Consider the following 24110-nt stretch of genomic DNA (forward strand, 5'->3'; position numbering starts at 1 on the left):
AGTATCCAATATCCACATTCTATTATGCACAGAACACATGTAAGAAGGGACCATGCGAAAGCTTTTTACTACAGGTTTCCTTATGTGCATGCAACTTTTGAGGTGGCAGAAAAAAATTCTCCTGTGAGCAATGTTCCTATGATGGTCCTTCCCATTTTCCTACTGCCATAAACCAGATCCTCTCCAGGAAATACACGCGCACTGCAACAACCCACTTGGCAAGGACAGTGATGACAGTGGAGATGTACTGGCTGGACAGCACGCACGCACTGAGGAATTGGAGATCTGCTTGGGGCAGGGGTGAAGTAACACTAATATTGCCTACCATTTCCTCAGCGGGTGGGTCTAACCTGTGCATCTTCAATAGTGATTTTCACAAAATGTAGAACTTTACCTTTGAATCTCTAGCCTACTTTCAACTATGGCTGAAAATGAATGGCAAACAGAAGTTACTGCACGGAATGGACAGGCACATGGACAAACAGGTGAACAGACCCAGTGTAGTCATAAAATTTTATGTGTGTTGACAACAGGTATGTAAAAGGGAAAGAGCCACAAAGGAACCTCCTGTGTAATTAGGAGTAACCAGAAGCATTACAGAAGCAGTTGAGTTTTATTAGAAATTAGTTGTTTCATTTCATAAACAGCATTTGAGTTCAATCTCTGTAATAAAGTCTGTAAATACAAGTTAATCTCCAGCTCCAAGGCTAAGGACGCTCTGGATCCATAACTATTTCATAGAATCCTAGAATGGTTTGGGTTGGAAGGGACTTTAAAGATCATCTGGTTCCCACCCCCTGCCACGGGCAGGGACACCCACCACCAGACCAGGCTGCTCAAAGCCCCATCCAGCCTGGCCTCGAACACTGCTGGGGATGGGGCGTCCACAGCTCCTCTGGGCAACCTGTGCCAGTGCCTCACCATCCTCATAGGGAAGAATTTCTTGTTAGTATCTAATCTAAATCTGCCATCTTTCAGTTTAAAGCCATTACCCCATGTCCTATCACTACATGCCCTTGTAAAAGTCCCTCTCCAGCTTTCTTGGAGGCCCCTGTCGGGTACTGAAAGGCTGCTATAAGGTCTTCCTGGAGCCTTCTCTTCTCCAGGCTGAACAACCCCAACTCTCTCAGCCTGTCTTCATAGGAGAGGTGCTCCAGCCCTCTGATCATCTTCATGGCCCTCCTCTGGACTCGCTGCAACAGGTCCATGCCCTCCTTATGTTGGGGACCCCAGAGCTGAATACAGTACTCCAGGTGGGGCCTCAGGACAGCAGAGCAGAGGGGCAGAATCACCTCCCTTGACCTGCTGGTCACACTGCTTTTGATGCAGCCCAGAACACAATTTGCTTTCTGGGCTGCAAGTGCACATGGCCAGGTCATGTTGAGTTTCTCATCAACCAACACCCCCAAGTCCTCCTCCTCAGGGCTGCTCCAATCCATTCTCCACCCAGCCTGTATTTGTGCTTGGGACTGCCCCAACCCACATGCAGGACCTTGCACTTGGCCTTGTTGAACTTCATGAGGTTCGCATGACCCCACCTCTCCAGCCTGTCAAGGTCTGGATGGCATCCCTACCCTCCAGCATGTCGACGGCACGCCAGTGTCATCGGCGAACTTGCCAAGGGTGCACTCAATCCCACTGTCCATGTCGCCAACAAAGATATTAAACAGTTCCAGCCCCAATACTGACCCCTGAGGAACACCACTCGTCACTGATCTCCACTTGGACATCGAGCCATTGACCTCAGCTCTTTCAAGGTCACCATCCAGCCAACTCCTTATCCACCAACTGGTCCATCCGTCGAATTCATGTCTCACCAATTTAGAGACCAGGATGCCACGTGGGACAGTGTCAAATGCTTTGCACAAGTCCAGGTAATCCATTTAAGGATTCTCAAAAATCTACCTTATGTAGAATCAGCATTTGAAAGCGTTTCATTATTTAACTAATGCCATTCTCTGCATCACAGGCAGCTTTTGAGTTGGGATGGTACCTCATATAATTACAAACCACAATGTGAACAGTGTACATGCACCAAAGCCAAACTTTTAAGTACAAAACACTACCATATTCAAAACAGTATCATATTCACTGAATTAGCAGCCACTTATAAGAGCTTCCTTCTTTCTCTGACAATTGTGTCTAGAAAAGGTAGCTATGTTTAAAAAACAAAACCAAAAATGTTCAAAAGTTGGAATCTGCCCAGAACAAAACAGCCTAAAATTTTATAGCCTACATTCTTCTGACTACTGTGATTCAGTGTAAGTGGGGTAAAGCATTTTTCATAGTGAAGAAAAATATCAGTTAATGAAATGAGAAGACTGTTGAAATCTGGTAAATAATTTTTGATGAGAAAAGGTGTACATTGTTATGTTTTGAGGAAAAAAAAAAAAAACACAAATTACTAAAGGTTTTAAGATAGCATTAACGTTACTACTGAAATCATGAGAAGAGCCCAGTCACTGACTAATTTAAGGCTGAGATTCTGAAAACAATTTTACATGCTTAGCTCCTTTAAGAGTCAGTAGGTCAATGCTTGTTTATGAACGCAGGCACACACTTGGATCTATTCAGCATTAAGATGTATTGATTTAATCTAACTGCATCTGAATTACGATACGTGCCCTACATCTAATGGTAAACTTGTGTAGTGGGGTCACCTGAGATCTATATACTGCTTAAGTTTTCTTCTAGCAGAGGCAGGCCCCAATTCAAGGAATACAAATGAGAAGTAAACAAGTACCTTTAGAGAATCACAGAATCATTTAGGTTGGAAAAGACCTTTAAGATCATAGTGTTTAACCATTAACCCATCACTGCCAAGTCCACCACTAAACCATGTCCCTAAGCACCACATCTCCCCATCTTTTAAATCCCTCCAGGGATGGGGACTAAACCCCTTCCCCTGGGCAGCCTGGGCCAGGGCCTGACTACCCTTTTGGTGAAGAAATTTTTCCTCATATCCAATCTAAACCTCCCCTAGTGCAACTTGAGGCCGTTTCCTCTTGTCCTATCACTTGCCACTTGGGAGAAGAGACCGACCCCCACCTCACTACAACCTAGTTTCAGGTAGTTGTGGAGAGTGATAAGGTCTCCCCTCACCCTCCTTTCCTCCAGGCCAAACAACCCCAGTTCCCTCAGCTGCTCCTCCCTGGCCCTCTTCTCCAAACTGAGCAACCCCAGCTCCCTCAGCCGCTCCTCATAAGACTTGTGCTCCAGACCCTTCCCCAGCCTTGTTGCCCTTCTCTGGACACGCTCCAGCACCTCGATGTCCTTCTTGTAGTGAGGGGCCCAAAACTGAACACAGGATTCAAGGTGCAGCCTCACCAGTGCCAAGTACAGAAGCACTATCACCTCCCTGCTCCTGCTGGCCACACTGTTCCTGATACAAGCCAGGATGCCATTGGCCTTCTTGGCCACCTGGGCACACTGCCAGCTCATACTCAGCCAGCTGTTGACCAAGACCCCCAGGTCCTTTTCCACCAGGCAGCTCTCCGGCCACTCTTCCCCAAGCCTGTAGCATTGCCTGGGATTGTTGTGACCCAAGTGCAGGACCCAGCACTGAGCCTTGTTGAACCTCACACAGTTGGCCTCATCCCATCGATCCAGCCTGTCCAGATCCCCCTGTAGAACCTTCCTACCCTCCAGCAGACCAACACTCCCACCCAACTTGGTGTCATCTGCAAACTTAGTGAGGGTGCACTTGATCCCCTCATCCAGGTCTGATAAAGATATTAAACAGAACTGGCCCCAGGACTGAGCCCTGGAGAACACCGTTTGTGACCAGCCAACAACTGGATTTAACTCCATTCAGAACTCTTTCAGCCCAGCCATCCGGCCAGTTTTTTACCCAGTGAAAAGTACACCTGTCCAAGCCATGAGCAGCCGGTTTCTCCAGGAGGATGCTGTGGGAAATGGTGTCAAAGGCTTTACTAAAGTCCAGATGGACAATATCCACAGCCTTTCCCTCATCCACTAAGCAGGTCACCTCGTCACAGAAGATCAGGTTGGTCAAGCAGAACCTGGTTTTCATAAACCCGTGCTGGCTGGGCCTTATCCCCTGGTTGTGCTCTACGTGCCACGTGATGGCACCACAGGATGATCTGCTCCATAACCCTCCCCGGTACCGAGGTCAGGCTGACAGGCCTGTAGTTCCCCGTATCCTCCTTCCAGCCCTTCTTGTAGATGGGCTTCACATTTGCTAACCTCCCGTCACAGAATCATACAATCGCTAAGGCTGGAAAGGACCTCTGAGATCATTGAATCCAACCTGTTAGCCTAACCGCCTGGTCCACCTCTAAACCATGTCCCTAAGTACGACATCCACACGTTTTTTGAATACTTCCAGAGACTGTGACTGCACCACTTCCCTGGACAGTCTGTTCCAATGCCTAACCACTCTCTCCATGAAGAAATTTTTCCTAATATCTAATCTAAATCTCCCCTGGCACAACTTGAGATCATTTTCTCTCGTCCTGTCACTTGTTACTTGGGAGAAGAGACCGACCCCTACCTCACTACAGCCTCCTTTCAGGTAGTTGTAGAGAGCGACAAGGTCTCCCCTCAGCCTCCTCTTCTCCAAACAACCCCAGCTCCCTCAGCCGCTCCTCATAAGACTTGTGCTCCAGACCCTTCACCAGCCTTGTTGCCCTTCTCTGGACACGCTCCAGCACCTCGATGTCCTTCTTGTAGTGAGGGGCCCAAAACTGAACACAGGATTCAAGGTGCAGCCTCACCAGTGCCAAGTACAGAAGCACTATCACCTCCCTGCTCCTGCTGGCCACACTATTCCTGATACAAGCCAGGATGCCATTGGCCCTCTTGGCCACCTGAGCACACTGCTGGCTCATGTTCAGGTGACTGTCGACCAACACCCCCAGGTCCTTTTCCCCTGCGCAGCTCTCCAGCCACTCCTCCCCCAGCCTGTAGCGTTGCATGGGGTTGTTGGGACCCAAGTGCAGAACCCGGCACTCAGCCTTGTTGACCCTCACACAGTTGGCCCCGCCCCAATGATCCAGCCTGGCCAGGTCCCTCTGTAGGGCCTTCCTACCCTCCAGCAGATCAACACTTCCACCCAACGTGGTGTCATCTGCAAACTTACTGAGGGTGCACTCAATCCCCTCATCCAGATCATCAATAAAGACATAAGGCCCAGTCCACTGGGACCTCCCTGGTTAGACAGGACTGCTGACAGATGATGGAAGGTGGCTTGGTGAACACCTCCGCCAGCTCCCTCAGTGCCCTTGGGTGGATCCCATGCAGCCCCATAGACTTGTGTGTGTCTAAGCGATGTAGCAGGTCACTAACCATTTCCCCTTGGATTATGGTGGCTTCATTCTGCTCCCCATCCCTGCCTTCCAGCTCAGGGGGCTGGGTACCCTTGGGTACCCTGAGAACAACTGGTCTGACTATTAAAAGAAGGCATTAAGGACCTCAGCCTTTTCCTCAGCCTTTGTTACTGTGTTCCCCCATCCAATAAAGGATGGAGATTCTCCTTAGCCCTCCTTTTGTTGCTAACGTATTTATAGAAATATTTTTAATTGTCTTTTACGGCAGTAGCCAGATTAAGTTCTAGTTGTGCTTTGGCCCTTTTAATTTTCTGCCTGCATAACCTCACAACATCCTTGTAGTCTTCCTGAGTTGCCTGCCCCTTCTTCCAAAGGTTGTAAACTCGCCTTTGTTTCCTGAGTTCCAGCCAAAGCTCTCTGTTCAGCCAGGCCAGTCTTCTTCCCCAGGACGGTCTTTTGGCACATGGGGCAGCCTGCTCCTTTGCCTTTAGGATTTCCTTCTTGAAGAAGGTCCAGCCTTCTGGGACTCCTTTGCCCTTCAGGACTGCCTCCCAAGGGACTCTGTCAACCAGGCTCCTAAACAGGCCAGTCTGCCCTCCAGAAGTCCAAGGTAGCCGTTCTGCTGACCCCCCCTCCTTACTTCTCTGAGAATCAAAAACTTTATCATCATTTCATGATTGCTGTGCCCACGACAGCCTCCAACCATCACATCACCCACCAGGCCTTCTCTGTTCGCAAACAACAGGTCCAGCAGGGCACCTTCCCTAGTTTATCTCCTTTACTGAAACACTATTTGGGAATAAATGCATACCTTCAACCTGTTGAATCAAGGTTTACAATCGATGTTAGCCCAGTATATTACTCTTAATAAGCACACTGGATCAGGTCACTTTCACTTAACAGTTCTCTGCATTAGATCAGTTTTCCTTCAACTGCACACATTCCATTCAGAAAACAAGCATATCCGACTAACTGGACGCCTTAATTTTCACAATATGTATGAATTGGAGACAAAGTTAAGCTCATGAGCAGACTTAACTTGTTTAATTTAGCCTAACCAAAATAAGACACTTATTTTCTAAGTAACTAAGATCCCAAAAGTTCCTTTAAAAATATCATTGTGATATTGAAGCCACAGACCTCTCAAGAAAGCATTAAAAAAACCCCAAACTAAAAGCTTTGTTGCACTAGAGCAAAATGTATTTCAATACTTAGAATTAACTACCCATCTATCACATACAATTTTTCAAATTCCTAGTACTGCTATTTCTCTTATTCTTGTAATGAAAGATAAACACAGTATATCCACGTACAGAATGGCCAACCTAATAGTTAAGCCTTTTTGTGACAATTAATACACTGAGGCTTCTGTGTTTAAAAATAATGCTGTTTGCTATTAGGAGCAATGTCATAGCAAATATAATTCCGAGATATTCTTATTTTATAAGCTGCATTTCAGAGAGCAGTTACCCCCAAAAATGCTCTGCTTATTAGTACTATGTCATTCACATTGACAGCACTGATAGGTTACCTGATGCACACAAAAAAAAGACAAAACAAACAAACAGAGTAACATCTTTACACTAGTTTCTGATGTGGTTTTAATCTTCTCCTTTCACAGGTGATCCAGAAGGAAAACAGGCTGAGAATGTATGTAGCAGGTGGCCTCTTTTAGCCTTTTTTATGTACAAGTTACAACAGGCCTTCTCTAAACCAGATGCGAACTCTATGCCTCAGCTACTGTAAGCCCCACAGGACACGAGTAGCTTCAACATTTTTATTTATTACTCCAGCCAAACACGTTAGCTCAAATTTAACTGCAACTTACTTGCAGTGTTGTGTGAAGTCTTTAGGACAGGACATTTTTCATTTCCATTTAGTATAATGCCAACAACATACTCTGAGTTGACACGTACTGTGGGTTGTCTTTTGGGGTTTTTTTAGGTCATAATTCTCAAGAAATTGGTACTTTTCATGTAACAGTTTTGTTGTTTACTACCCTGCTATCACAATTTTTTCCCCCAATGAAAAGAAAGAACTTGTATTGGCCAAGTAACTGACCTATTTATGCACATTATACTAGTAGTTTCACATTATTCCTATTCCTAAAATTCTTTTCAACGTTGAAGACCTTTTCAGAAAGTTCATAAAAACACATTTAAAATACATCCATGACAAAGCTTTATTTAAAAAGAGCTTCTTCACATAAAAAATAAAAACTCATTTTTTAAACAAAATTCTAACAACATGCTGCTAAGTGCTCAAAATTCTCTTCCTTGTAAAAATTTCAAGCCAGCACCTCTGACATTGTTTCAGATGGCTTGAGACTTTCACACTTGTAAGACAAATCCAGAATTCCAAATTTACCGAACTGGATTTTCTTGTTATTTTTCTAGTATGTGCTTTAATTTCTACCTCTAATACGTAAATTGTTACATCTTAGCTATAATATGCATTATGCACACTGAAAATGTTGCATTTTGTAATTCTGTGGTCCAAATATTTAAATGTTTATGTATGTTAATAGAAACACCAACATGCTATCCAAAGCTTAAACAGATTTTCTAAAACCAACAAAAGATCAGTTCTAGTCATCAAAGAAAAATATTCAAACCTAACAACTATTCAAATGCATCAAAGCAAACAGTCTACAGTTTCAAAAGTTCTCGTAAACAAAAAAAAAAATAAATTTACAATATAACAATGTAGTCAGTGCTCTAGGAAGTAGTAAAATTAGTCTAGGATTAACAGTTGAGGCCTGTAAGAATCCAGTCCATGGCCCAAATGTTTGTTTACACACAGTTTCAAAAACAAAGGAATTGTTTTGATGGCATGTCACTGTTTTTCTGAATGCTTTATTTGGCTAAAATACATGTTATTATTTTGCTTGTGAGACACCTGTGCAGTTTGGTCTGAATGGAATTTTACTCGCACCTACCAAATATTCACTAAATCAATGACTGAAAGGCATATATGGAGACACGCACTGTAGCCCCAATTGTTCATTTTTAGGATTTAATGGAAACGTACACAATTTAAGACACAACATATTTACGTATCAAATCCTGAAATCACTTGTCAAATCCAAAAATGAAGCAGCTCTTCAACTCTATCTTCTACTGACACATTAATCTGACTGCTCATGGCCTGTTCCTCAAATCCGTAACAAAAATCCCATTCTCAAGTGTTTTTTTTCCAAAGTCAGATGAGTTACAAAAAGGTAAAGCGAAAGCTGCCAGAGTAATTTAAGTATTTATTTTATCCTCCCCTCCAAAACATCTGTTCTCATGGAAAGAGAAGGAGAAACTAAGTCAGACAGTTCAGTTGCTGGCTACTGGCTCTCCGGTTCTGCTTTTGTTCCCATGGCAACTGATGTGGCATCAGGAAAAACAAATAAAATAAAAAGGATAAACAACAGCTGAGGGTAGAAGTGCTATTTGACCAAAAAAAAAAAATTTACCTCTGTACTCCAAAATGCTAATAAACATAAATTACAACATTAGAGGCCCTGTGCCAGAAGTAAAAAACCAGTCTGCAAAAATAACCACAGAAGTATGATCTGAAGCATCAAACTCTTCATTTATAAAAGAATCTGCACAGCATGAAAACTCTTCATCATCCAGCAAAATCTTACTTCCCCCTTCCTACATAAGAACACACATATATATTGCCATACACATAGTTGTCATCTATTTGCTCATGCGTATATCTGGCACCGTAATAAATGAGCTTGTCCCAAGCCTACTTTAGAACAGAAATAGCTTCTGTTCTCTCTCTGTTTTTTCTTTCTGAGCAGCTCAGCCCTGAATTGCCACAAGCAGCAGAGATTAAACGCAAAGTATTCCCAGTAAGTACTACCCAGTCATAGTTATACCTGGCCACTGTCTCACGAGAAAACAGAATGGGGTGCTGATTGGACAAAACTTTAAGCATGTCTCTGCCAGTAAAACATGGCAAAATATAAGGATTCCTTTGGTCTATGCATTGTGCTTTAACACTGCCATTTCCTGGGCAGTTTTTCCTTCTGAATGCTTTTCTCCTTTGATCCTGGAACTTCTGGTTTGTTTCTCACTGTGCTGAAACTAATAGGTTATGGCCTACAACCTACAAGGTTCTTATTTTTTCCCCCCCAATGTTTCCAGCTAGCTTGAGAGAGGGTTACATACACCAATATATACTTAATATAAGCAACACTGCAACATGCAGTTACTTCAAGACTGTTTCTTATACATGGAAAATACATACATTAGGACTAAGGACTAGGTATGGAATGCACTATCTTCAACCCTCCCGTTCCAATTTTGACAATATTTGAGATCCAGACTATTTTAGAAATGTATGAGGCTCATCTTATCAGCTATGGTGTTAGGAGAATTTATTCAAGAAGCAGAACAAAAATATCCTTTTCCCCAGAATTAATTTCCTAGAGCTGGAGAGAAGGTAAAGAAATACTTAAATGGCAGGGGTGAGGTAAAGACTGAGTTTACAAAGATCACAGGTGATATACCTGAAGACTAAATATACACACATAGGAACGTGGAAGGAAAGGGATACGAAAAAAAATCTGTAAGGTTGAAGTTACAATACATAAAATTATTCTCTACTACATTATGTTAAAGGAAGAATGCACGTTAACAAACTCTATGCAAAAAGAACACAGTAAGGAACCAAGAACGAAGGACAGGATAATCAGTGATGATTGAAAAAACTGTGTTGAACAATCACAAACCAAAGATGATTACTTTTCAATCCATCACATAAAAACATGAAGAAACGTCTATATTCATTTAAATCTTAGCAGAATTTTCATATTTTTGGCATCCTTATTATTCCATCTACACAAATGATCAGAGACACAAAACACTGAATATTAACAAAAACAAAATTAACAGCAACTAATTCAGAATAAAGGTCCATCTACACAAGTAATAAACATATTGAGAAATAAAGCTATCTCTCTCAGAAATCGGAAGTATGAAGACCTAACAAACATAACATTTCAATCACCATGTTCAGCAGCCACTGATAAACACATCTTCCATGAATATATCTAATCATTTTAAGTGCGTTGTAATTTTGCTCTCCATAGCAGCCAAGGATGATTCCACCATCTAACCCAGCATCAAGTGAAAAGCACTACTTCTTGTTTTATGTTAACAAACTGTGGGGTTTTGTTTCACTTGGTTATTTTAGTTCCAATAGTATATTTCAGTCATGTCTGAAATGCCAAAAAATTGTTTTCTGTTTACTTTACTATTCCAAGCATGACTTTATAGCACTTGGTCATAGCCCAAGCTGAAGATTTCTATATACTCGCATCTCGTATGAAAAGTATTCCAAAACTGCTGATTCCTTTCAGCTTTACTTGCTTTTTATTCTACTTGACAGGGTGACCTGAATTAATACAGTGCCCTAGATGTGTTTTGTTTTGTCCTTTTTCTTTTTTCTCCTAGTTACGTGTCAAACTGGCATTGTGACTGCTGCTGAACTGATGTTTTTAACAGAACTATGCATTATGACTCCAATATCTCTACCTGATGGCAAGCAATTAATTTGGAACCCATCACTGTGTATGTTTAGTTCATGTTATTGTCCCTGATTCCCTCTGCTCCACATGCATTACTTCAGATTCATCAGTGATTAATTTCATGCAGTCACTTAGTTTCCTGAGATTCTTCCAGTTCAGTTTGATCTTTTCATAAGCATGGCATTTTTTCACCATAGTAAAACTTTTTTTTGTTAACAGACAAACTCAGCCTGTACCCTATAAGGCCCTTTCATATCACATCCTATTAAAAAAAGTATCCTGCATTGTAACCAAGCCATCAAAAAATCTGACATCACTCATTGTAAAGACAAGCTACCCAGCAGCAGAAATCAATAAGGGTCTCATGAATTTGAAGTACGTTGTTTGTAAACACTGTTCGAAAGGTCTTAACTAGTGTGAGATCTTAATTTACTTTTAATCTGCATGTGGCTGCTGCTTTTTCAGAATAAAACTTGATAAATAAGTCAGAATTTCAGTAAACCAGAATCTATAAAGCATTTTGTGAATTCATGCTGAAAGTGAAATTTTCTTACAAAATTGGGTATACATGAAGTAACGTGATGCCCCTTTGCCTACGTAATTCAACACTGTAGAGTCAGTTTTGCATTTTTCTGTCCATAAACACTAATATGGATGTTCAACAAACAAGTAATATCTTAACTTTTATTACAGTATTGCAATGGGATAGGTTAAAGCCAATGGGCTCAGGGCTAGACAGACCCCATCACCACACCAACTGAAAAAGAAATAACTGTCTTTTCAAGAAATTGAAGTCACACAAAACAAAAGGCCCATTATGTCCTTTTTTCAGGGAACAGTTGAGGTTTGAATGGTTTTGACCTGAAAAATGGGCATTAACTGATTCTGTGAATGTCTTTCCATGGCTAGTAAGACAGGCAAACAACTCACAAGTACCAGTCATTTACTTGTCATCCTACTTTTTTCTCCAATTAAACCACTGCAAACTTTAATATTAAAAAACATGAATGAAAAAAACCCGTGACAATTAGCCATGCCTACCAGCATGTCTAGTCAGCAACTATCCCTTCTTACCAAGCCAGAGAAACTTTTTAACACAGTACTAGATCACTGTACGTCCAAAACAATACATGAATCTTCATTTCTACCCTTGACATTCTGAGATCATAAGTAACATAAGTAAATAACACAGGTAACTTCTCTAAACTGTTCCTTTATTTCAGTTAGGCTGGTAAGAACTATATACCAATCTGTCTAATGCTGTACTTAAACAGGCGTCACTGTGCATCTCCAGGCTGACTAAATCCTAACACAATAAAATGCAACTTTTGCTCCTAAACATCAAGTACTGTACACCTCAAATATTCTTCTGAAACATCTCTGAAAAAATTGTCTGTGTAAGTGTTTGTCAACGCTTTCCACAATCAGCAGCCCTTGCTAAACCACGTATTACAACTTGCAGTGCTATTTTCAGCCAAGCATACTGATGTACTATTTCTGGATCATCTTCTCTGGCATGGGTCTCTCCCAGAAATTAGCATATGATTTTTTTCTAAAAAATCTGAAGTGACTATTATAAAGAATCAGACTTGAAATTTGACACCCAAATAGCTCTTTAAAATTTAAGCAAACTTTTGTAGTTTTCTGCAAATTCTTATTGAGTTATGAATCACTCGAATTATATATGGCAACAGACACCTGTAAGGGGCTGCTAAACTAAAGAATAAGATTCTGTGTATAAACAGAACATAATACAATGAACACGAAGATTTATACACATTACCTAACTATCCCAGCACTCAAAATTATCTATGTTATTGCCTATGCTCCTATGCTGCTGGAAGCAACAGGGACAACTAAAGAATGAACCCTTCCCTCAGTCCAAGTTTTATAAAATTAATAGAATGCAGGCCAGTTCTGCTGAGGTCAAAGTATGAAGCAAAAAAAAGTAACTCAGCTTTACCAAGTGTGTTAGAGTTCCCACTTACCTGCATTTCAAATGTCTCCTACAACATATAACACAGATCATTCCATAAGATAATTGCTTGTGTATTTATTTTAAGCACTTCACAAGATACCAAAACTACAATAATTACATAAATTAAGCATTGAGGAAAAGAAATTTTAAAAAGTGATTGTCCCCCCCTACATGCCTGTTTTATTATAAAGTCTTTACACTATTAACGGATCTCTCAAAATACATAATTCATTTCCACAACTGCAAAAAGACTGTAGGCTACATTTAAATACTACTGTGTATAAACCACTTGTATCAACACAATAAACTTTGCAATATGCTGTATATCCATAACATCATAATTGTTAACACTGAAAATCTACTGGCATCTGCAAGAGTCAAAAGATTATAAATTTACCTCAATGATAATCGGAAACAGCTTGACACACAGAAAACATCTCTCAGAAAAACAGCAAAGTATTCCAAGCTGCTCTGTATCTTTATCACATACAAATAAAAGGGAAATTTCCTAGCATAATCTGTTCCTTTTTATTTCCTAATGCCAGGAGAAAAAGGGCATTATAAAACTGATCGCACTCATTAGTGCACTTAACACTAGTTTTACCCTGAAACAAGCAAGAGTGAGTTCCTTCCTTCCCAGCACACCCTTTGACTACTGCTTTGCGTGATGAACACGCTTTTTCACGCAGTCGTAAAAAACTACTTCAAAACTAACCCTCTGCACAAGGCTCAACTATCGAATCAATACTTCCCACTGTTGTTCAAAAATATGTTTGGTTCAGTGAAGACAACTTGCTATACGTTTAAGACTCAGGGGAGAGAAAATAAGGGTTGAAAAGCACTTCTAGAAAAGAAAAAAAGACGACAACTGCAGAAAAATGTACTGCTAATATCACAGTTTAACACCAAACAGTAAAGGACCTTCAGCAACAGTTTGTTGTCATTTTAGGAATATATTCTTTCCTTAAGCCTTTTTTATTCTTCTAAAATTTACTTCTCCAAACACTCTCACATGCATGAAGTAGCAAGTAAACTATACAAACCCCTCAGTATTATTTTCATTTGGTAGCTGTTGGCAAGTTTAAAAAAAAAAAAAAGAAAAACAAACAAACTTGCCAAATGGAAGGCCTCTAGTATGCCATCCAAAGACTTAGCAGTTTGGGATATCCCTATTTTGTGTTCAAACACCCACCCACTTTGTTTAAACCCTATCCTCCATATCTTTCTCAGATACATTCAAGGTACAACTAAATCTGAGTGTTTTTTCTACTAAGTTGCCAGAAAGATAAAATATTGCTGGAATGCATTACTGTGATTTTTTTCAATAATCTACACCCTTTCGTTGTTTTTAATCAAGACTTTGGATCTCAACTTTCTTTGCATTTCTCAGACCTTCTTTGGGACAGTAGCTTTTTAACACGGTCTATATTGACAACATGGTGAAAAAAATTCAATCACTGTCTGCTGTTGTCTGACTGTCAATGATTATTACTAAGTAGGCTATGCCCATTCAGTGTTTCAAGGGGCAGAGGCATCCGTTTACTTCTTTGGAGTCCCACTTAAGGTAATTTCCCTGCAAGAGCCAAAATGGGACTCTATTGTTTCTAATATTAGACTTGGTGAGTTTAAAAAAAAAAAAAAAAAAAAGGAATTCTCCTTGCTTTGAAAGCTCTTACAGCTGTGCTATAAAGAATTTGTTTCTAGCAACACAGCTGTTGTAGAGGTTGGGTCCCCAAATGATCTAACTATCAAGCACTCTTCTGCCTCACTTTTCTCCTAAACCACACAGTTGTAGTCTCAACTATTATCTCTGATCTAGCTCTTTCATCAACATTGAAAAGAAGCAGTGAGGTGCTTAAGGGTAACTCCAAGGATGAAAAATGATCAGAGCTGCAATGGAAAAATACTGGTTTGCATTTCTTACAGTTTAGCCTTTTTAAAATTGCTGTAACTACTTAGAAAAGACCACAGCTGTAGGGAGTGATAATATCTTTTATTAAATCAACTGATACAGCTTGAAAAACTAGACTCTCTTTCAGGCATGTATGCCTGGTATTTTTAACTCACTAACTGACACAGGAAAGAACCTTCCTTAATGGCTTCCCATCTTCCTGTATCCACATATATGAAGTAAGAATTTGTTTACATCTTTCCTCAGCAATACTTTCTGTCTACATGCCAGGTAGTAACTTACAACGTACTGGATCAAAAGATGTGTAAGAGTGGGCATTTTGGGCTCCCCTTTATTTCCACAGGAGCTAAGGATTTTCAGAAAAATGGTTTTTATAGTCAAAAGTATAGTTCTCCTTTTAGAAGTTCCAGTCACTAGGGCAAGCAAAGATACAGAAAAGTTATCAGACTAAGTGTATAAACTAGTGGAAATGCCTCACTTTATTTCTAACCTGGAAAAGCAAAACTGAAAGGGGGTGGGGAGTGAACTACACTAGCATAGCTTGTATATGTTACTAACCAATATTTCCAAGTATGTATTTTTCACATTATAACGATAGATAGGCTTACCCATATAAGAGTACAGTCACTTCTAATACATCCATTATTTTTTCCATGTGACACTCAGCAAGACTGTGCTTACTATATATAATCACGTTTTATACTTGTGGGCTTTCCTCCAAAAGCACTGGGCATACAATGCATGAAAACCACAAATTTCAGCAACTACAGTTTCAGCAAGGTAACCTTGGGTAAATCTAACAAAGATTTCTTATTCAGAACAATAAAGCTACCAAAAGACTATAAAGGTTGGTTGATGTTACTTTTTTAGGCTGCTTTACATAACAAGATTTTGTTTTCAAGATATATGTCACTGCTCACCCTTACACTTTGTTTCCGAAGCTCACAGTTTACCATTTTACTCTGCATTTAGTTAAAATTAAATATTTAATACTGAGGCTGTTCTACGATGAAAGCACAGCTAAAATGAAAGGCCTCTGTGGCTGCAGTGACCGGATTTCAAATGCAGGTAGATCAATAAAAAAAAAAAAAAAAAAAGGCTCAAGCACAGCCTACATGTGTGAGTAGAACGGTTTATAATAGCTTGCAAATGACTATGTGCTTGCTGTAACCAGCTGTTCTTAAATTATGAATATGCAACCAATTCATGTTAAAGCCAAATCCCAGCACTATTTCTACAGGGAAATCCCAGTAGTTTTTGCTTGTTCTACATGTTAGTTCTGTTAAGGATACAAATAGCAGTAAGCTTCAGAACAAATAGGACCAAACTATGGGCGTTTCATGCACTAAGTCCATTATCGCAGCAGGGGTTGTCAATCTCTAGAACTTTCCTATAACAGCTCAGGCAATACAACAATGATGTCCCAGTCAAAAAATAAAAAGAAAAAAATATCTCCACAGCATACACGAAAGTCCCTCTGCCAAGCTAATGCTTTTTTGCTTCAGCCAATCAGATGGTCAGCCCTGACCTGCTTGAAGGCTTGCATCAAGCTTCAAACACTTAAAAACATCAATCATAAAAACAAAGACAGGACATTGAATTATACAGTATTAACCTCCAGGGTTTGCATACAAAGACCTTAGATTTATTTATGTCCTAGCACGTTAAGAGCTTCAGTACATTGTTCTTTACACCAAACTGGCTGCCAATTTGATGAACCTCTCTGCCCTCAGCAGGAGTACAGTGTCTTTGATTAATGAGTGCATGCTTGTGGAAAAGTGCAAGAACAGAAAATGGGGCAAAATCCACACAATTATGTCCCTATGCATCCGATGGACCACTGCAATAATTTCTGTCAATCTGGTTTTCTTTTGTATAAGAAAAGACTGAGGGCTGAGGAGGGGGTTGTGGGGTTATTGTGCTGATTATATTTGGATACCACACACCACTGTTCTAAAATAAGCATTTGATAAAACGCAATGCATTGTTTATTAAAGAATCTTTCAGCATTAGAAAAGCATTAATTCATTAATATAAATCGATTAATAAATAGGGTCACAATCCAAAAAAAGTTAGCTATGTATTCGAAGTGAAGGAAAAAATACTCCCTAGAAGACTTCAAAGTTTTAGCTTCTCATCCAACAGTCTCACAACTGAGATTCAAGCTCAAGAACAGCTAGGCAGAGTATTTTGTGCCTTTAAATTAACGTATTTAATAAATATTCTAGAGAAAATCTAGCTTCATTCTTCATTATCTGTTCCAACAATTCCAGAGCAGAAGTTCTGCTTGAGGCTCCAAAAAGAAGACAACACTATCTGATGGCCACTGCATTATTTCTAAACCTACGTTCTTTTCCAAGCTTTTATGCTGCAAACATTACCCGAGACAAGTCTTTATACTCAGCAGTCCCATTGATTTCAATGGGACCATTACTAATGTAAACAGTCCATCAGATAGACCAATTTTTCAGTGATACCTTTACATTTTTAGTAGTTTGAATTTTAAGGTTTTGTGTGATTCCTCCCTCAGGGGCTAGAAAAATCTCTGCAATCGCTTTTTGCAAACTACCAAGGCTTAACCCATTCAGCTCTTTACAATGCCTGACCTACATCAAGTGAAAAGAGAGTCTTATGTCCTTTACACACAGAAAACAAGACATTCAGGAGGCCCTGATGGGTGTGAGTAGGAAGGCAATGGGAGAGATTTCACGTTAATGGCAACAGGCATCAACCTTCTGAAAGAATGAAACAGACACTGACAAGCCCAGCACATCTTTTTTTAAGTCCATACTTTCAGAGGCTATGTCTGAGAGATCATCTGTCACTAGGCAAGGTTTAAAAATGTATGCTTCCTTTGATACTTGTCTTTTCCCCACCGATCTGAAAAACACTCACATAAAAAGAGAATAAACTGATATTAGGAATTTTGTCAAACGCATAAATTAATTCTGTTAAACTAAGCAGGGGAAAACCCTGTGTCCTCCTTTCCTTGTTGCTACATTAAAAAACTGAAACAAGCATTAAGACTTCCTCACTCTCTGGGAGTGTTTCTTCCACCTGGTGGTCTCATTATATGCTAATACCACAATAAAATAAATCACAGTTTCTCCTCCCTCCCCCAAAAAAGAAACAAAAATCAGAACGATACTGTAAAATTAGTAAGGTTTTTTTTGTTTTATTTTCATTTAAATCTCGAAGGAACTTCTGTATCAGACTTTAAAAAACATATTGACTTTTTTCTTTTTAAGGAATGTCTCAAGACCACGGCATTATATAACTGTAAATTTAGGGCAGTAAAGAAATAAAACAGTAAGCAAGAACTTAACACCGCTAATACGTGAAACTGTATGCTAACTGGATTAAATGTTCCACATTTTTTTTTTTAACTTAAAATCGTATGATTAAGAAAGTAACAGAAAAATACTGCATCTTGCTTGGCCCTTCTGCAGAGACTAGATGAAAACATGGCCCCAATTTCTTTTTAACAACTATGTGCACTCGACTTACCTACTCGAGTAGCATTACGCTCTGCAGAATAACAAACCATGCATTTCAGTTTTCAAGGAAACATCTACCCAGCACACTACAGATTAAAGTCAGCGAAGACAGCTTTTCTTTCTACCTCTACTTCGTGTCACATTGGTAAAAGACTAAATCCTTCTGTGCATCAGAGTCCTTATCTGTGTAACAGTGAACTAACACATTCTCACCTTCATAAAAGTACTAAGAAACACAAATAAAAAAAATTAATGTGAACCTACTATTTTCCTTATGCAAATCTTCTGGTGACCCCTTGTTGATTTGTTTGTTGCTTTTTTCTCCCCCTCCCCCCCCCCTTTTTTGAATAAGCAGGAAAATTTGGGGGAGTGGGGTGGGGGAGGATCTATTTTCTCTAATCTTACTAATACAGTATCCTTGTTTCTGTTCCTCATCAGTAACGAGTAAGCAGGGAAGAAATCCAAACCCCTACCTCTCACTTAGAACAAAGATGCGCTTTCATTCTACCATTGCACAGAAGGACTACAACAAACATAGTTTTTAAGTAAAAAGGTAGCAGTATAACCAAAAATTCTTAAAAAGCATAAATGTCAGTCACAAAGAGGACATTTCATTTCTTTCTTTGATGCAGTGCGGAAGATCATCTGTATGTAAACGTTGAATTCTGCATAATGTTATCTTCAACACAAACTTCCAATTTCTTTAAAACGTTGACCAACACATAGTTACTACATTTTGTCGATGTTTGAGATGTTGTAAACTATCCAGCAATCACAAAAACCACTGCTGTCCTTGACACCTGTGTCAGTGTTTCTTCTGATGGCAATTTATAATCACAAACTAGTTTATAATGTGGTATCACATACTTTACTGAATGTACTGTAGTAAAACAAAATTAACTCAAAAGTTGAACCACACTTGGGAGAAAACTGGTAGACTTTGGGAATCTGCGTTGGGCCAAATTATCTAAGTGATGGAAACACAAAGTACCATTCTTCTGTAATCTTCTATTAGAATAAAGTTTGCTGATTTAAAAAAAAAAAACAAAAAAAACCAACAACACACCACAACCTATTTGGTTTTATTTAAAGATACCCGTATTAGGGACTGAGGGGGGCAGAATCACAATGAAGCGATTTGAACTGTGGGATGCCCTTACTGTGTCAGGGTGTGTATGTGTAGCAAATTGCATTTTTGGTTGTGCTAAATCTACCTCCCAACAGCTAAGATCTCTTAATCCCAAACAGGCCATTATAAGAATATTATAAAACTAAAACCCGTCAAGTACTAATGCCTCCTTTCCCTAATTCAGGGAGATGAGACAGAGAGCACAAACTTCCTCTTCTTTGCAACTGTGATATTCCACATCTCTGTGTAGGAACAGAAAAGTAGCAACAAAGACATTAACAATTGCAGTTCAAGCTGGGAGTGACTGCTCTGTTTCAATTCAATGACACCACTAATGGCTTCTTAGCAGTTCCATGAAATCAACCAGCTGTCAAGTCGATGCATCAGAAGGAACAGTTATGCACTCCCATAAGAAAAAGCAACACATCAGGATGTTTTGCAAAACATCTGCTCCTTTACACTGCAGCTCCATAATAAACAATGCAAACAAAGAAAATGAGAAAAAGGGCAACAGGACCTAAAAAGAAAGACTTTCTTATTTGCATTTTCAGTGTCTCCCAAAAAGACAAAAAATTCAGTCTCTCTTATCATAAGGTCAGTATAAAGATTAAACAAATATACTGCAGTGGTCAACCAATGCTTATTCCCTCCGTAATATAAAAATATTGCTAATTTATCTTTTGAAAATGCAAAGCATCTTATCCCCGTTCATGAAAATCAACTATTTCTCACCAAAAATGTTATTGACAACCTACAACAATCTACAAGAACGAATCTTAAAAACAATTACTCTTTGTGGGAACACTGACTTGTAAGGAACCCAGCACAGGGATAGTCAGTTAAAAAAATTTAGCATGAGAAATACCAGTACCACAATGCTAGTTTATTTTCAATATACATTAGTCACAAAGCCTTATTTTGTGCCATTCAGAACAGACTTTGGGTCAGTAATGAAAAGGGAACATTGCCTGACCCTCTGAAGAAACATTTATTACTCTCCAGAGAGTTCTATTTATGAAGAACTTCATCACAACCTGATATTAATACTCCCCTGCTAGCAAGGAATTGGCACCATCTATGATTAAACAAATAGCCCCTGCCTGAAGTGAACATAAAATTTTTTGAACATCAAAGAGATCCCTTAACAACTCCTAATGCTTCCTCTATACACACTTTACAAAAATTACCTTGGCTACTATTTTCTTAATATTATGTAGTTTATTGATTTTGCAGCAGTGACAAAAAACGTGTACATAGTTTACTACGGGTATGAGACATCACGTATACTATTATTTTCTGAAACTATTTATCCTCTGTTGCTCACCATTTATAATCTGTCAAATCTTCTAGACCTTCGTTGCATGTATAATTTAGAACCATCTGTTGTACACGCTTTCAACTATTTAAACAATTTCATCTACCTAATATTCACGTAGCTGGCAAATACTCAATTCAACCACACCTTCTGAGGCATTTAAAAAAGAACAAAAAAAAAAAAACCAAACCACACACACACCCCCCCTCGAGGTAAGTATCCGACATTTCTTCCAACATAAGCTTAAGGACACTTTAGGTACATCATTCAATATACTGACTTGGATAGGAAAAAAGTCTTGATGTACTAACAGCTATTCCTATCACTTTCTATGTTAACTGTTGTCAGTGTTTTTCTCCAAGCTGAAGACAAAGAAAATGCAAATTAAATACAGGCAGTTTCATGTTCTCTTTAGTGTGACTGTAAATATGCAGCAAGTAAGACGAGTATAGGAAGAAGAATGGAAAAATGGAACTTTACCTACAATAGTCAGTCCTTATCAAGTACCCTGTGTTTCACTAAGTCATATCATGTGACCAGAAAAACTTGTATGAGATTTAAAAAAAAAGTGCAATTGAGAAGTAAATTAACAGAACAGTACCTTTTATTGTTTCCCTTTTCACAACAGCTGACACAGAGCTTATTGCCAGAGGTAAAGAGATTTTTTTTTTTTTAATTAGTTTAGCATAGTAACTACGTTTTGCCACCCGCATTATACAGTATTTGGAACATAACCCAAACTACATGTAACATATGTATAAAGTACTTTTCCAGCTGAACTTTTTAACAATATAGCTTAATGAGTTTGTTACTTTCAAATATGCCCCCCAAATCCGTCATTTAAAAATGGAACAACTGTGTATTTCCATGTTCCTCATCCCAAATAGAAACTGTTTATTCCTCAGGGAAGATTCTGTACCAAGTGTTTCACGTAAACTTCACATCAGATTACTACTTTCCGTAAACAAAAATAATGCAAATCTCCAGATGATTCGTTATTTAACGTAAGAACTTTGGAATTTTTGTTTTTAAACAACCAAACAGTTAAGCAAGCATTACATATTAAATACTAAAGGCCAGGGAAAAAAAAGGGGGGGGGGGAATAACCCAAAAGCACAATTACAGAATTACTGTTACAAAACCAGAGACTGAAGCATATTCTTAATGCTCCCTGAACGTGCAGTCTCAACTAGGAACCTTTCTCTTTAAAGTGCGGTTTACAACACGTTAGATCAGGAATTCCGGGGGAAAGCACACACTCTTGGAAAAATTCCCCTTAAACTTTACATGACGTCACTGTCGGTCCCTGTAACATTTCCTAAACTTTGAGTCTTATCCAAAAGGACTTTCAGGATTTCCACTCATTCCCTCCTAAAAGAGACGGACAGACTTGGGAATAAAAATTTGCCCAAGATGGCGAAAGGCTCGTTGTTTAGAGGGCAGAAAAATGGAGGATATTGTAATATACACAAAGGGATAAATTTCAACAACTCGGCCCAGGGCCGCAGCTGCTTGTTTCTCTTCACAAGGAAGCAACCCGCACAAAAGATAAAGGCGGAGGGGCCCGCCGCGAGCCGGGTGCGCGGAGCGGCGCCCGCTCCCCGCGCGCCCCGAGCCCGCCGCCCCGCCAGCGCGCACCGCGGCGGGGCTGCGCCTACGCGCCCGCGCTCGGGAGCGCGGAGGCGCGCGGGGGCCGGGGGCCGCCCGCCGCGAGGCAGAGCCCGCTCCCGCCGCCCCCCCGCGCCCCCTTCCCAGCGGCCGCTCCGCGCGACCCCGCCGAACGCCTCACGCCGCTCCGCGCCCGCGCACTGCCGGCCGGCACGCCCGGGCCGGCCTGACAGCCCCGGCCGGCGGGCCGGCGCCGGACGGGGGAAGCGGGGCAGCTCGGCGGCGGCAAGAGGAGAGCGGGTGCGCAGGCGGGGGATGAGAGGGGCGGGAGGGCCGGCGCGGAGCGCACCGCGCCACACAAAAGAGCCGCCCCGGCGGCCGCCACCGGCCGCCGCGCCGCCCGAGAGGCTGCGGGCGACCGCCGGCAGAGACGTGACCGGCGCCGCCCGGGCAAGGGACGGCCTCGCGGCCACCAGCGAAGTTTAAAATCGCTCGGGACCCGGGCCGTCCCGTCCCGTCCCGGGACGCCCCGGCCGCTTCCCCAGAACTCGCCTCCCCGCGGCGCCGCCGCCGCCGCCGCCCGGCCGCAGCCCTGCCCGGGCAGGGCCCCATGGCGGGACCTGCGCTCGCGCCCAGAGAGGCGGCCGGCCCGCCACAACAAAGAGGCGATACGCACCGGCAGCGAGACGGCCAGAGCGGCGGGCGCAGCCTGACTGGGGAGCCCGAGCGCCAGCTCGGCGCGGCGAAACGCGGCAACGTCTCGGGCGTTCGTCTGGAGGAAGGGCTCTCCCGGCTCCGGACGCGAGCGGCCCCCACTCACCTCCGCCGCCCGCCGGAGCGCCGCCTGCCCCTCAGGTGGCCGCGGCCGGGCGCGCGTGCCGGGAGCCGTCCCTCCCCAGCGCTCGCGGCGCCTCACGCGGCTCGGGGAGGGGGCGGGGGCCTGCGCGCGCGCGGCGGGCGCAGTGCCGGCCGCTCCGTGCCCTCGCCGCCGCGAGCAGGTCCCTGCGCGAGGTCTCTTCAGCTTCGCCAACCCGGAGTGACGTCAGCCCGCCCGGCTCCTCGCGCCGACAATGCGAGTTGCTGTTAACAAGACGGGAAAAAGGGAGAATTGTTTGTCTCGCTCCAGCCCCGGTCAGCGATGACCTCTCTGCTCCTGAAGGAGCAGGGAGCGAGCCGCATTCCCGCTTCCCAAGCGCGGTCCTCGCGCGCGCTCCGCACGGTCATTTTTTGTTTAGAAAAGTTATCAACAGTTCCTGTTTTTCAAACAACGACAAAAGGATGCAAGCCTGCATTCGGTCATTTTTTAATGACGACTTTGTCGACCGGCGGAGAAACACGGTTGCCCACTTTTGGCACCTAAATCAATTGTCACGCTGCAGATTAACTTCAGGTAAAAAAAGATTTTAATACAGCAACAAAGAATCTGTGATACAAACAATAGCCATCTACTGGGGGGGGGGGGGAGCAAAGGCGACCCATTTCCGAAAGAGGAGACATTTTAAAGAAGCCTAGTAAATCAGAAATCCACAGTGGAAGCAACGTTCGACTTTATGCTCTAGCAGAACTAGATAAATTCAAGTAAAACCGGCAACAAGGGTGAGGGAATCAAGTTAAAGTTATGGGGAAGTATTAAAATTCACCAGCTATTGACACAAGAATTAAAAAAAAAATACAGTACATTTCTTAAGTACCAATGTTCTCGCTTGCCCGAAACAACCCATACAGGTTATTTGTAAAAAAGTAAAAGCTGTGCTTCCATACGCCAACCCTTCACGCTACACACATGGTATCCTCCTCTTTTTTCTTTCTTTGGCATAGTCTCAAACTCAGGCAGGGTTAAAGTACACTTCAAGAGC

At 41.5% G+C, this 24110-nt stretch overlaps 1 protein-coding gene across 3 annotated transcripts in view; it reads right to left on the reverse strand.

Annotated features, from left to right (window-relative positions):
* BAZ2B (bromodomain adjacent to zinc finger domain 2B) overlaps window positions 1-24110 on the reverse strand; it is a 164984-nt gene that overhangs the window by 137054 nt on the left and 3820 nt on the right. Inside the window, exon 2 of one of the 3 annotated variants that reach the window (XM_087732680.1) lies at window positions 23075-23334. The exons of 1 other annotated variant lie outside the window; for it this stretch is intronic. The gene's annotated coding sequence lies outside the window, so the exon portion shown is untranslated. Of the gene's footprint in view, window positions 1-22930; window positions 23335-24110 lie in introns of all 3 variants that reach the window. One more of the 3 variants, XM_087732679.1, reaches the window with a different exon arrangement.

Source organism: Nipponia nippon, unplaced genomic scaffold (assembly GCF_047370975.1).
Source record: "Nipponia nippon isolate SJK-2023a ecotype South Korea unplaced genomic scaffold, ASM4737097v1 scaffold_5, whole genome shotgun sequence".
NCBI classification, from domain to species: Eukaryota; Metazoa; Chordata; class Aves; order Pelecaniformes; family Threskiornithidae; genus Nipponia; species Nipponia nippon.